The sequence below is a fragment of the Brachyhypopomus gauderio genome, chromosome 12, assembly GCF_052324685.1.
Source record: "Brachyhypopomus gauderio isolate BG-103 chromosome 12, BGAUD_0.2, whole genome shotgun sequence".
Classification (NCBI taxonomy): Eukaryota; Metazoa; Chordata; class Actinopteri; order Gymnotiformes; family Hypopomidae; genus Brachyhypopomus; species Brachyhypopomus gauderio.
Window position 1 is genome coordinate 13,467,373 of NC_135222.1, and position 12,500 is coordinate 13,479,872.

Below are 12,500 nucleotides of genomic sequence, written 5' to 3' on the forward strand. Positions count from 1 at the left end.
CTCCCCACTAGCAGCTTCCTACCAAACAGTCACACATTAACAGAGTCCCACTGTCTGCTTCATCCCTGCCCTGAGACATGCCTTCACACACAACACACACACACACACACACACACACACTCACAGACACACACACACACACACACACACACACACACACACACACACACACACACACACACACTCTTATATGCACATGCACACACACACACACTCACCCTCACACACACGCTCACATACACACACACACACATGCACACACGCACACACACACACTCTCACACACACTGTCACAGACACACAGACACACACACACAAACTTACACTCACACACTGTCACAGACACACACACGCTCATATGCACATGCACACACACACACTCACCTCACACACACACTCACAGACACACACTCACACACTCTCACATGCACACACACACACACTCACACACTCTCACACACACACACACACACTCTCACATGCACATACACACACACACACAAACACACACAAACACACACACACACATACACACACATACGCAAACGCACGTGCTCATACACAGATCACTGCTGGATGAGAATGTACTGTACTGTGCTGAAGGGCAGGATAAAAGGAGGGCTACAATGTGCAGAGAAGCAGAACTGTAGTGTCCAGTCTGTAGTGTCTAATGTCCAGTCTGTAGTGTCCAGTCTGTAATGTCTAATGTCCAGTCTGTAGTGTCCAGTCTGTAGTGTCCAGTCTGTAATGTCTAATGTCCAGTCTGTAGTGTCCAGTCTGTAGTGTCCAGTCTGTAGTGTCTAATGTCCAGTCTGTAGTGTCCAGTCTGTAGTGTCCAGTCTGTAGTGTCTAATGTCCAGTCTGTAGTGTCCAGTCTGTAGTGTCCAGTCTGTAGTGTCTAATGTCCAGTCTGTAGTGTCCAGTCTGTAGTGTCCAGTCTGTAGTGTCTAATGTCCAGTCTGTAGTGTCCAGTCTGTAATGTCTAATGTCCAGTCTGTAGTGTCCAGTCTGTAGTGTCTAATGTCCAGTCTGTAGTGTCCAGTCTGTAGTGTCTAATGTCCAGTCTGTAGTGTCCAGTCTGTAGTGTCTAATGTCCAGTCTGTAGTGTCCAGTCTGTAGTGTCTAATGTCCAGTCTGTAGTGTCCAGTCTGTAGTGTCCAGTCTGTAGTGTCTAATGTCCAGTCTGTAGTGTCCAGTCTGTAGTGTCTAATGTCCAGTCTGTAGTGTCCAGTCTGTAGTGTCCAGTCTCCAGTCTATAGTGCCCAGTCTTCAGTCTATAGTGCTCCTATATACTAAGCATACAAAGTGCCCCTATATAGTACACAGAGCTGATAAAATGGACAATGACTGCAGATATGTGATGTTTTACTAATATAATGCTTTGTGAGTGTGTGTGTGTGTGTGTGTGTGTGTGTGTGTGTGTGTGTGTGTGTGTGTGTGTGTGTGTGTAAGTATGTATGTAGATATGCTTGCTTGTGTGTGTTTGTAAGTGTGTTTGTAAGTGTGTTTTTAGAGGTGTATGCATGTGTGTGTGTGTGTGTGTGTGTGTGTGTGTGTGTGTGTGTGTGTGTGTGTGTGTAAATGTGCAAGTCTGTGTGTGTATATATGTGTGTAGATGTGTGTGCTTATGTGTGTGCACCATGAAAAAGTTTGTTTTCCTTTGGAATTTCTGAATTAATTGCCAATGTGGTCTGGTCTTAGTCACAAAAATAAACAGACATGATCTGCATAAACTAATACTACATAAACAATAATACTCCCTCTTGTCAACACGGAACACACTGTTTAAATAAAGCCACTCAAAGTAGGCAAGAGAGTACAAGCCCCTGTCACTGACTGTCAATGGGCTGATGGTCACACATGCACAATGAAAAAGGGATTTAGACCTATGTGTGGGGGCACTAACCCAGCAACCCCATGCTTCACCTCCTGAAATGAGGTAAGTTTGGACCTTTACTGTTGCCATTATACTGTTACTGTTACCGTTACCTAATACTGTTACCATTACCTAATACAATTTCTGTCACTGTTACCATTATCTAATTTTGTTACCGTTAACATTGCCTAATACTGTTACTGTTACAATTACCAAATACCATTACTGTTACTGTTACCATTACCAAATACTGTTACTGTTAACATTACATAATACTGTTACTGTTACCATTACCTAATACCATTACTGTTACTGTTACCATTACCTAATACCATTACCATTACCAAATACTTTTACTGTTAAGATGACCTAATACTGTTACCATTACCTGATACCGTTACTGTTACCATTATCTAATACTGTTATTGTTACCATTACATAATACCATTACTGTTACTGTTATCATTACCAAATTCTGTTACCGTTACCTGTTACTGGTACCATAACCTAATCACATTAGTTACTCTTACCATTACCTAATACTGTTACTGTTACTATTGCCTAATACTATCATTACATAATAATGCTACCATTACCTAATACTGTTACTGTTACATTACCTAATACTGTTACTGTTACCATTAACTAATACTATTACCATTACCTAATAATGCTACCATTACCTAATACTGTTACTGTTACCATTACCTAATCCCATTAGTTACTGTTACCATTACCTAATTGTCACGTCCAGCCCCTCCATCCTCCTTGGTCCCGCCTATCTTCCCCGTTCTATGGTTTCTCCCTTTGTCTGCCACGTCCCTGACCTCATTGTTCCCACCTGCTTCTCGTTTCACCGTCATGTTTTCTGTGGATATAATCCCCGTGGTGTTTCACTCCTGTGTCGGTCATTGTTTGTACGTGAGTCCCTCTGTGTTTTCCTGCTCATGTTCTCTGCCTTGTCTCTGCTAATTTTGATAGATATATATTTTCTCCTCGTTGCTCTGCCTCCCTGCTCCACATAATCTGTCCCAGTTTAAAGTTGTATTGTTTGTTGGTTTCCCTTCATCCATGCATAACCCTAGTTACGTCTCTGTAGTCTGGTTTAGTTCTGGTTTATCTGTCTGTAGCCTTGTTCAGTTACTTAGCCCCTCTCTCCCCCCGTTAGTCGCTGTTTCCCTCTCCGTTACTCCCTAGCATTTTTTTGTGCGTTTTGTATGCGTTTTCCCTAGTTGTCTTGCCTTCCCGTTTCAGAGATTTATTCCTTCGGTATCTTGTTATTCCTGTAGGCATTCTCTGTTTCAGCTTAGTGTTTTGTGGTCTTCTTCTTAGCTCATGTTTAGTTCTGTTTCTTAGTAGTTCTGGTTGCCGTCTGGTCGTTTGTATGTTTTCCGCTATGTGTGTTCTAGTGTGCTTTTGCGTTATTGCATGTTTAGTCCGTGTCTTATTTCCTTTAATAAAAAGCTTAAAAACTTGCGTTTGCGTCACACCGTTAGAACGTTACACTAATACTGTTACATTACCTAATACTATTACCATTACCTAATAATGTGACCATAACCTAATAATGTGACCATTACCTAATATTATTACCATTACCTAATAATGTTACCATTACCTAAGACCATTACTGTTACTGTTACCTAATACAGTTACTGTTACCATTACGTAATAAATTTGGTCACGGGTTTGCGGGCCCCCTACTGGTCGCCCCCGTCTACAGCGGCAGCTGTCCTGTCATGTGTTGCGTTGTGTTCATCCCTCGGGTGGGCGGAGCCCGTGATCCGTCTCACCTGAGGGTCGTTTGTTCGTCTATATATGTCTTGTCTTTGTACCAGTTGGCTGCTGGTTATTATATCCTTAATTTGGATCAGTTCACAGGTTTTTGGTTTGTGCACTTTTCATATTAAACCATCCTTTTTCCCTGAGACTTGGCGTGATCGCTTCCATTTTATTTCGCTCACCCTGCCCGTCACATTGTTACTGTGAAGATGACCTAATTAGGGGTGTATTCAACTAAAGATTTTCATAGTCGAATCTGATTCGTCAGCTTTTCCCTTTAGTCGACCAATAGTCGAATCGGGTTTATTTATTTATTTTTTATTTAGAGCATAAATATTTTTCCTCTTCAAAGTAAAAACCTAAAACACTCAGATAAATGAATAAATACGGTAGGTTGGCTTTATTCAGCTTTTATTTATTTACTTACTTATTTTTAATGAAACGTTAGAGGACATTAACTGTCAGTGCGCATTGCGCATATCGAACTGTCAGACAGGCACTGTGCAAAATGTCAAAAATATTTTAAATAAAATATGCCTGCCTGAAAATATAAAAAAAATTGACACACAACAGCAAAAAATATATAAGGAAAGGTTCAAATAACGGTGTTTAAAAGCAAACAACAAAAAATGTTTATAGGTTTACTTGCCGAGACGCACCGCAAGGAGACGAGATGACACGACCGAAACGACAAACGACTGAACTGTTTTTTTTTTCGCCTTACGCGTTTTAAATGGTATGCCATGTTGGTTGTTGTCGTGCGAAATGAAAGACATTGATGACATAACTTGCACTTTACTCATCTTTATCTTCTTCAAAATACTTTTGAAGTTTTTTAGTAGCCATTATAATCTCGGTAGATGCTGCGTATTCTGCGTGTTCAGCTCCGCTCGTTTGGATTGTGCAACTGCAGGGTGTGATTTATTAATGTGTAGTAAGGAAGATGCCTATTGTTAATGCGCAAACACCATTTTTAAATATTTATTAACAGAAATTAGGATGATTTTATTTGACAAAAGGCTATATATAACGAAAACAAAGACATTTCATGTAACAACTAATGCTTAGCTGCATCCTTGGGCACCTCCACGCAGTTAGAATGGTACATTCGACTATGACGTTCATAGTTGACTAGGGGGTATAATCGACTATAGTTGAATCAGCGACTATTGCAGGTCACCCCTAGACCTAATACTGTTACCATTACCTACTGTCACTGTTAGCATTACCTAATGTGTTACTGTTACTATTGCCTAATATTGTTACTATTATTGTTACCATTACCTAATACTGTTACTATTCCTGTTACCATTACCTAATCAAAGGTGTCAGAAGTATTCACATTCATTATTCATGTAGAAGTATAGATACTAGGGTTTAAAAATACTTCTGTAGAAGTTGAAGTATCAACTCAAGCTTTTTACTCAAGTAAAAGTGTAAAAGTACTGCTTTCAAAACTACTTAAAAGTAAAAGTAATGTAAGGGAAAAAAGGCATTAAGGACAAAAGCTTAGGTTGCACCACAGGGGTCTATAGTGCACTAGCCTACCTCCCCAAAAACCCCATTCTTTTTAAAGCCATAATGACTATAATGTTATATTAAAATGTTAATGTTGAAAAATGGGCACATATGCCCATTGAAAATGAATGTACTTTAGTACAAGGATTGGTTGGTCTTTCTGGCTACCAACCTCCTCGCTGGTACTTAGTTGGGACACTTCGCTCGAATTCTCTTGAGTCTCTGCCACGGACATCTTTGTACTAAGTTATATACGTTTGCAATGTCCTCGCTGGAGTGTGACGTGACATATAGGGTGTCGGAATATTATATGTTTATACTTCGATTAGTCAGAATAGGGTTTTTTTTATTTTTATAATGACACACCGGAATGAAAACAAGTCGAAATGAAATAGCACTAACGAGGCTATTTTTAAAATGTAAGGAGTAGAAAGTATAGATAATGGTGTGAAAATGTAAGGAGTAGAAGTAAAAAGTCTGCTGAAAAATTATTACTCCAGTAAAGTATAAATAACCAAAATTTCTACTTAAGTAACTTAAATAAGTATTTGTACTTCGTTACTTGACACCTCTGTACCTAATACTGTTTCCTGTTACCATTTAGCTAATACTGTTACTGTTTGACCTTTGATCTCCAGGTCCCCCACTCTTTGGGAGAGCAGCAATCAAACAGAATTTCTTTATATCTTCATCTGAGCTCAGGTTGTCTTGCTGTGAATCGATGAACATCCAGGCTTTAGACGTGCATCTGTGGCCCTTATCAGCCCTAAGTGTCAATTATGGTTTTTTTTATTCAAACATCCTCTGATTGCTTTCGATCCCTCTGTCTTAATGGGACCTTTTTCTTTCTCTTTCAGTAACCCAAATTTGTTCGTCTTTTTGTGCATCCGCCCTAAAGCTCAGTGTCATTTCATCGATTTGGACTCTGGCTTCGAGGCCCGCTTGCGTTGTCCTGCTTGATCTGTGAATGTTTACACAATGTGTTCAGTATTGACCAGACCCTGATGGACTGGTAACAATTTAAGCAGGTTGTACAGTTGTGATCAAATTTATTCAACCCCCAATGCTGCGAAGGGTTTTATGAAATTCAGTGCACATTTGTAATTGTGTTCATAATGAAATCTTACAAGGACTTGTTAAAGAACTAAATGCAACTAAGATAGCATCAATTTTTTTTGTCATAAAGTATTAAATGGCCTTTTTGTGATTTCTTCATTGACACAATTATTCAACCCCTTTACGACTACCACTCCTAAGAACAGAGGTTCATTCCAGTGTTTTCCATCAGGTATTGAAAACATCTGTGGATGTCAACGAGCAGCAGTCAAGCATGATAAGCACCAATTAGGCAGATTTAAAAGGACTGTGATACTCAGCTCCTTCTAGACATCTACTGGTGTGTTTCCAAGCATGGTGAAGGCAAGAGAATGGTCCCAGAAGACAAGAGAAGAGGTTATTGCTCTTCACAAGAATGGCAATGGATATAAAAAGATTGCGAAGTTATTAAATATTCCAAGAGACACTATCGGAAGTATCATTCGCAAGTTCAAGTTAAAGGGCACAGTGGAAACGTTACCTGGTCGTGGCAGAAAGAAGATCCTGACCGCGACTGCTGTGCGCTACCTGAAGCGTAATGTGGAGAAAAATCCCCGCGTGACTGCTAAGGAACTGAAAAAAGACCTGTCAGATGTGGGCACTGAAGTTTCAGCTCAGACAATAAGGCGCGCACTGCATAACGAAGACCTCCATGCCAGAACGCCCAGACGCACCCCCTTGCTGACTCCAAAGAACAAGAAAAGTCGACTGCAGTATGCCAAAAGTCATGTGGACAAGCCACAAAGGTTTTGGAACAGTGTACTGTGGTCAGATGAAACTAAATTAGAACAGTTTGGGACAATGGACCAGCGCTATGTTTGGAGAAGGAAGAACCAGGCTTATGAACAAAAGAACACCTTGCCTACTGTGAAGCATGGCGGGGGGTCAATTATGCTTTGGGGCTGTTTTGCTTCTAATGGTACAGGAAAGCTTCAACGTGTGCAGGGTACCATGAATTCCCTTCAGTACCAGGAGATCTTGGAGGAAAATGTGATGGAGTCAGTCACAAACCTGCGACTTGGGAGACGTTGGACCTTCCAACAGGACAATGATCCGAAGCACACATCCAAGTCCACTAGAGCATGGTTGAACATGAAAGGCTGGAACATTCTAGAGTGGCCATCGCAATCACCAGACTTAAATCCAATTGAGAACCTCTGGTGGGACCTAAAGAAGGCAGTTGCAGTGCGCAAGCCTAAGAATGTGACTGAACTGGAGGCTTTTGCCCATGAAGAATGGGCTAAGATACCCATAGGTCGCTGCAAGACACTTGTGTCAAGCTATGCTTCACGCTTGAAAGCTGTCATAACTGGAAAAGGATGTTGTACTAAGTACTAAAAAATAATGTCACTAGGGGGTTGAATAAAACTGATAATGATGTGAGCACAGTAAAGACATTTGTGGTTATTCCATCATAAATATTATGTTATGTTTGTCTAATTTATAAGTGCCTCTTTGATATAATTGTAAATAAGATGACTGAAATGATCAAAATCAATGTCAAACTGGCCAAAACACTTTATTTCAGTGGGGGTTGAATAAATTTGATCACAACTGTATGTTTCTGTTACTGTGACTTATATAAAGATCAGACCACTTTTTATGGGTGATCAATACCGAGATCCAGATCATATAAAGATATTCAACACATGCATTCATATGTCCTTATGTCTTAAGAACAGGACTGAAAACTGAATGAATTGTACATTAATATTATAAATTTTCCGGTGTACTAATCCACAAGCCTGTGTGAATCTGCAGCTGTTTTCCTGTTATATAACTAAGAAGTTTTTGAGTTCTCTTCATACTGAGCAAGCTGTTCAGAATCAAAACATTAACCTATTGTAATTGAACTATTTTTAATTAATGTAGTCATAGTTGTGTACTGTCTCTTCAGTGAAGTTTCTCAGAAGAAAGTAGTGATTGCCATCAACTGAAACATTTTCTTTAGTCCCATTGACTGGATGTAGCATTGGGTTCAGCCCCCTTCACATGTTAGGGTCCATGTATGTAGTTCAATACAGAGGAAGGAGGATGGGATGTAGTTCCTCCCACAGAAAGGAACATTGGGTTTTGTTCCAAACACCGAGTTCTGTCTTACCCACAGAAATGAGCTGCTGTGGTGATGGTGTTGAGGCTGATAGGGGTATTGTAATGGTGTTGGAGGTGATGGTAGTGGTGTTGAGGTGGTCGTAGTAGTGGTATTGGTGTGATAGTGGTGGCATTGGAGGTGATGGTGGTGGCGTTGGGGTGGCACTGGTGGTAGTGGTGTTGGGGTAATAGTGGTAGTATTGGGGTGATGGTAATGGTATCGGGGTGATAGTGGTAGTGTTGGAGGTGATGGTGGTGGTGTTGGGGTGGCACTGGTGGTAGTGGTGTTGGGGTAATAGTGGTAGTATTGGGGTGATGGTAATAGTATTGGGGTGATAGTGGTAGTGTTGGAGGTGATGGTGGTGGTGTTGGGGTGGCACTGGTGGTAGTGGTGTTGGTGTAATAGTGGTAGTATTGGGGTGATGGTAATGGTATTGGGGTGATAGTGGTAGTGTTGGAGGTGATGGTGGTGGCGTTGGGGTGATAGTGGTGGCATTGGGGTGACGGTGATGGTAGTGGTGATAAGGGGTAATAGTGGTGGTGAATGATCATTAAGAGAAGATCAATCCAAGACCATACCTCACTGAACAGAAAATAGCAGCATGATAAGGGAGGAGGTGTTTGGGTGATGGTGGAGGTGCTGTGGATACCAGCAAGGTGTTGAACACCACCATTTCAGTAGCACCTTTCCACCCCCGGAGCTCTGAGTGTACTGACACCCCCTCTCTGTTGATTTCAGAACTTCATTCTTCTCTTCACGCTCCTCCACAGTGTGTGGATTACACAGGCTCACTGCCAGAAGGGAAAATAAAGCATGTTTAACCGTGATGGCTGTGACCCGCAGGTCGACTCCAGGAGGCTTTAACTGAGACAGGACCAACCTCACAGGAGCTGCTGACAATCTTAAACTGAAAATCAGTGTTATTCACACTGCTTGTAGCAACACAGGTCACGTTGGATTGGTCTGAACTGTAATGTTATCCGTGTTACATCTGCACAAGGGAGACAGATAGAGTCAGGCCACAGCTCTGAAAGCTTCACAAATACCCTCCCCTCCTCTCCTCTCCCCTCCCCTCTCCACCCCTCCCCTCCAATACCTTTACCTGTCTTCTCCTCCCCTCTCCTTTCTTTCCCTCTCCTCTTCCACTTTCTCCTCCCCTGTCCTCTACTCCCCCACTACCGTCCCCTGTCTTCTCCTCCACTCTTGTCTCCTCTCCTCCTCTCCTCTCCTCCTCTCCCCTGTCCTCTCCTCCCCTCCACTCCCCTCTCCTCTCGTCCCCTCTTCCACTCTCTCCTCTACTTGCCTTTCCTCTCTTCCAATCCTCTGTCCCCTCCCCTCTCCTCTCCTCTTGTCACTCACATCCCCCAACACACTCACACACACACACACACACAATGTATCACACCAACCCCAGAAATCATATTAAATTACATAACACTCAGTAAAGTATTCATAGATTACTACCAGAGGTTTCTGGCCTATGTTTTCAGTTATGTGGAAAAAAGCCCTGTCTCACTGCGTTACATAATGACTTCAACACAACGTTATACTCACTCAATGGTAGAAGCATCTGAACAGTGATTAAACTAAAGTGGAGTGGCTGAGTGCTGAGATTAGACCTGCACCTGTCAAGTACATCCACCCATCCTGCACCATCACTATGCTGCTCTGTCACAGTTCTGTAGGTCGCCGTAGGTCACCATAGGTTGCCTCTTCTGTGTGGGCGAATCTCATATTAACTAGAATTCATGTTCATTACAAACTCTTTGGCAGTTTGATGTAGAGCATTAACTACTCAAGAGGCACCACAGTGTGAGAACGCAGTCACAGGCCGGTGAGATTAGCCCTGGAGACCAGTGAGATCAGCCCTGCAGACTGTTGAGGTTAGCCCTAGAGACCGGTGAGGTTAGCCCTAGAGACCGGTGAGGTTAACCCTAGAGACCAATGAGGTTAACCCTAGAGACCAGTGAGGTTAACCCTAGAGACCTGTGAGGTTAGCCCTAGAGACCTGTGAGGTTAGTCTTAGAGACCGGTGAGGTTAGTCTTAGAGACCGGTGAGGTTAGCCATAGAGACCGGTGAGGTTAACCCTAGAGACCAGTGAGGTTAGCCCTAGAGACCTGTGAGGTTAGCCCTAGAGACCTGTGAGGTTAGCCCTAGAGACCGGTGAGGTTAGTCTTAGAGACCGGTGAGGTTAGCCATAGAGACTGGTGAGGTTAACCCTAGAGACCTGTGAGGTTAGTCTTAGAGACCGGTGAGGTTAGTCTTAGAGACCTGTGAGGTTAACCCTAGAGACCTGTGAGGTTAGTCTTAGAGACAGGTGAGGCTAGCCCTAGAGACCAGTGAGGTTAACCCTAGAGACCAGTGAGGTTAACCCTAGAGACCAGTGAGGTTAACCCTAGAGACCAGTGAGGTTAGCCCTAGAGACCAGTGAGGTTAGTCTTAGAGACCGGTGAGGTTAACCCTAGAGACCAGTGAGGTTAGCCCTAGAGACCAGTGAGGTTAACCCTAGAGACCTTCTGCCATTCTTATGGGAACAGGAGACCTTCAGCCAGCTTCAGGAGAGCTGTTGTGACCTCTGCCAATAGCAGCTGGCCAGTGCTGTGTTATTCACTTCTGCCTTTCTGTTTATGTAATGTCTTTGGCTTCCTGTTTCAAAACCCTAATTGACCATCGAGCTCTACATTTTCTCTGTGTTCTAACAACGCTCTCTCTCTCTCTCTCTCTCTCTCTGTCTGCTGTAACAAGACTCAGAGATACCTGGAGGCTGTTATAGTTCAGGAGAGAGCTGGGGCAATAGTCTAAATGAAAAGATCAAATACTTTCACACTCCACTCCTTCATCTAGAGTGTTCTTCGATCAATAACCTCACTCTACCTCAGTAATAGGTTCCCTGTGACTGTAAATTAATAACCGAGTTTTAACGACCGGATGTGCACGTCCTTCATTCTGGCGGACACTGAGACAGACACACACATACACACACTCACACACACACACACACACACACACACGCACGCACGCGCACACACACACACACGCGCGCGCACACACTCACGCGTGCACACACGCACGCACACACACACCCCTCTACACGCACACACGTGCACACACACACACACACACACACACAGAGAGACCATCAATGAAACTTGTTGAGGGCTGTCTAGAAAAGGTGGAGCACAAAGAGGGCTGGAGGTGAGGATGGGGGTTGGGGATGTATCAGAGCTTGATGGTGAGGGCTGGGGCTGGGGGCGGGGCCTTGTGGTGAGGGCTAGGGGTGGAGCCTGGTGGTGAGGGCTAAAGACGTGGCTTTGTTGTGAGGGCTGGGGGTGGGCACCTGGTGGTGAGAGCTAGGGGCGGGGTTTGGGTGTGGGGCTGGGGGCGGGGTCCTGGGGGTGAGGGCTCGGGTTGAGGCTGGTGCGAGGACCGAGGATGGGACAGTGAGGACTGGGGCTGACGGCTGGAGGCGGGGCTGGGGGCGTGGCCATGCGGTCAGAACTGGGGGCAACTTTGACTCCCTGTCCTTGCTAGTTATATGGCACCTGGGACCAACTGGCCTCGTCACTGCACTCTCTCTGTGTTCAGCAGAGGCATGGGTAAGCAGACCCCCTCTCCCTCATCCTGCTGAGCTGTTCCACAGAATGAGAACTTCCATATATTGTGGATTTAATGTTTTAATAAATAATAAATGATGTGTGCGTACAGCTGGCTTAAACAGCTCTTCTCATCCAGCCTCTCGGCACTCAGCGGCCGCTAGCTGACCTTGCCACACTGTCCACAGAACCATCTGGAAAACCACCTCAGATGGACAGAGATGGTTTCAGCTTCCTTTGGGCCAAATGGAATTGTGGGACATTGAGGAGTGGACGTGAAGTTCATCCATTACCATGCGATAAAACGCCCCCCACTACTTCACACCACTACTCACATCACTGGCGGTTCCTGGCATCAGCGGTTCCTGACACTGGTGTTTCTACTGGGACCGAGACATGAAATCTCCTCCATTTTATCTTCTGTTCTGGTTTTCCTTCAGCTGCTTGATATGTGTTCAGACTCATAAATTTTTTTATTAGAACATGATGTACTAACACATAACACCTGCATAACAACACATGCTTTTCTCTTCCACAAATCTC

The 12,500-nt window shown here is 43.6% G+C and overlaps 1 protein-coding gene across 1 annotated transcript in view; it reads left to right on the forward strand.

Moving 5' to 3' along the window:
* The window catches only part of gpc6a (glypican 6a), a 172,250-nt gene that overhangs the window by 133,090 nt on the left and 26,660 nt on the right, over nucleotides 1-12,500 (forward strand).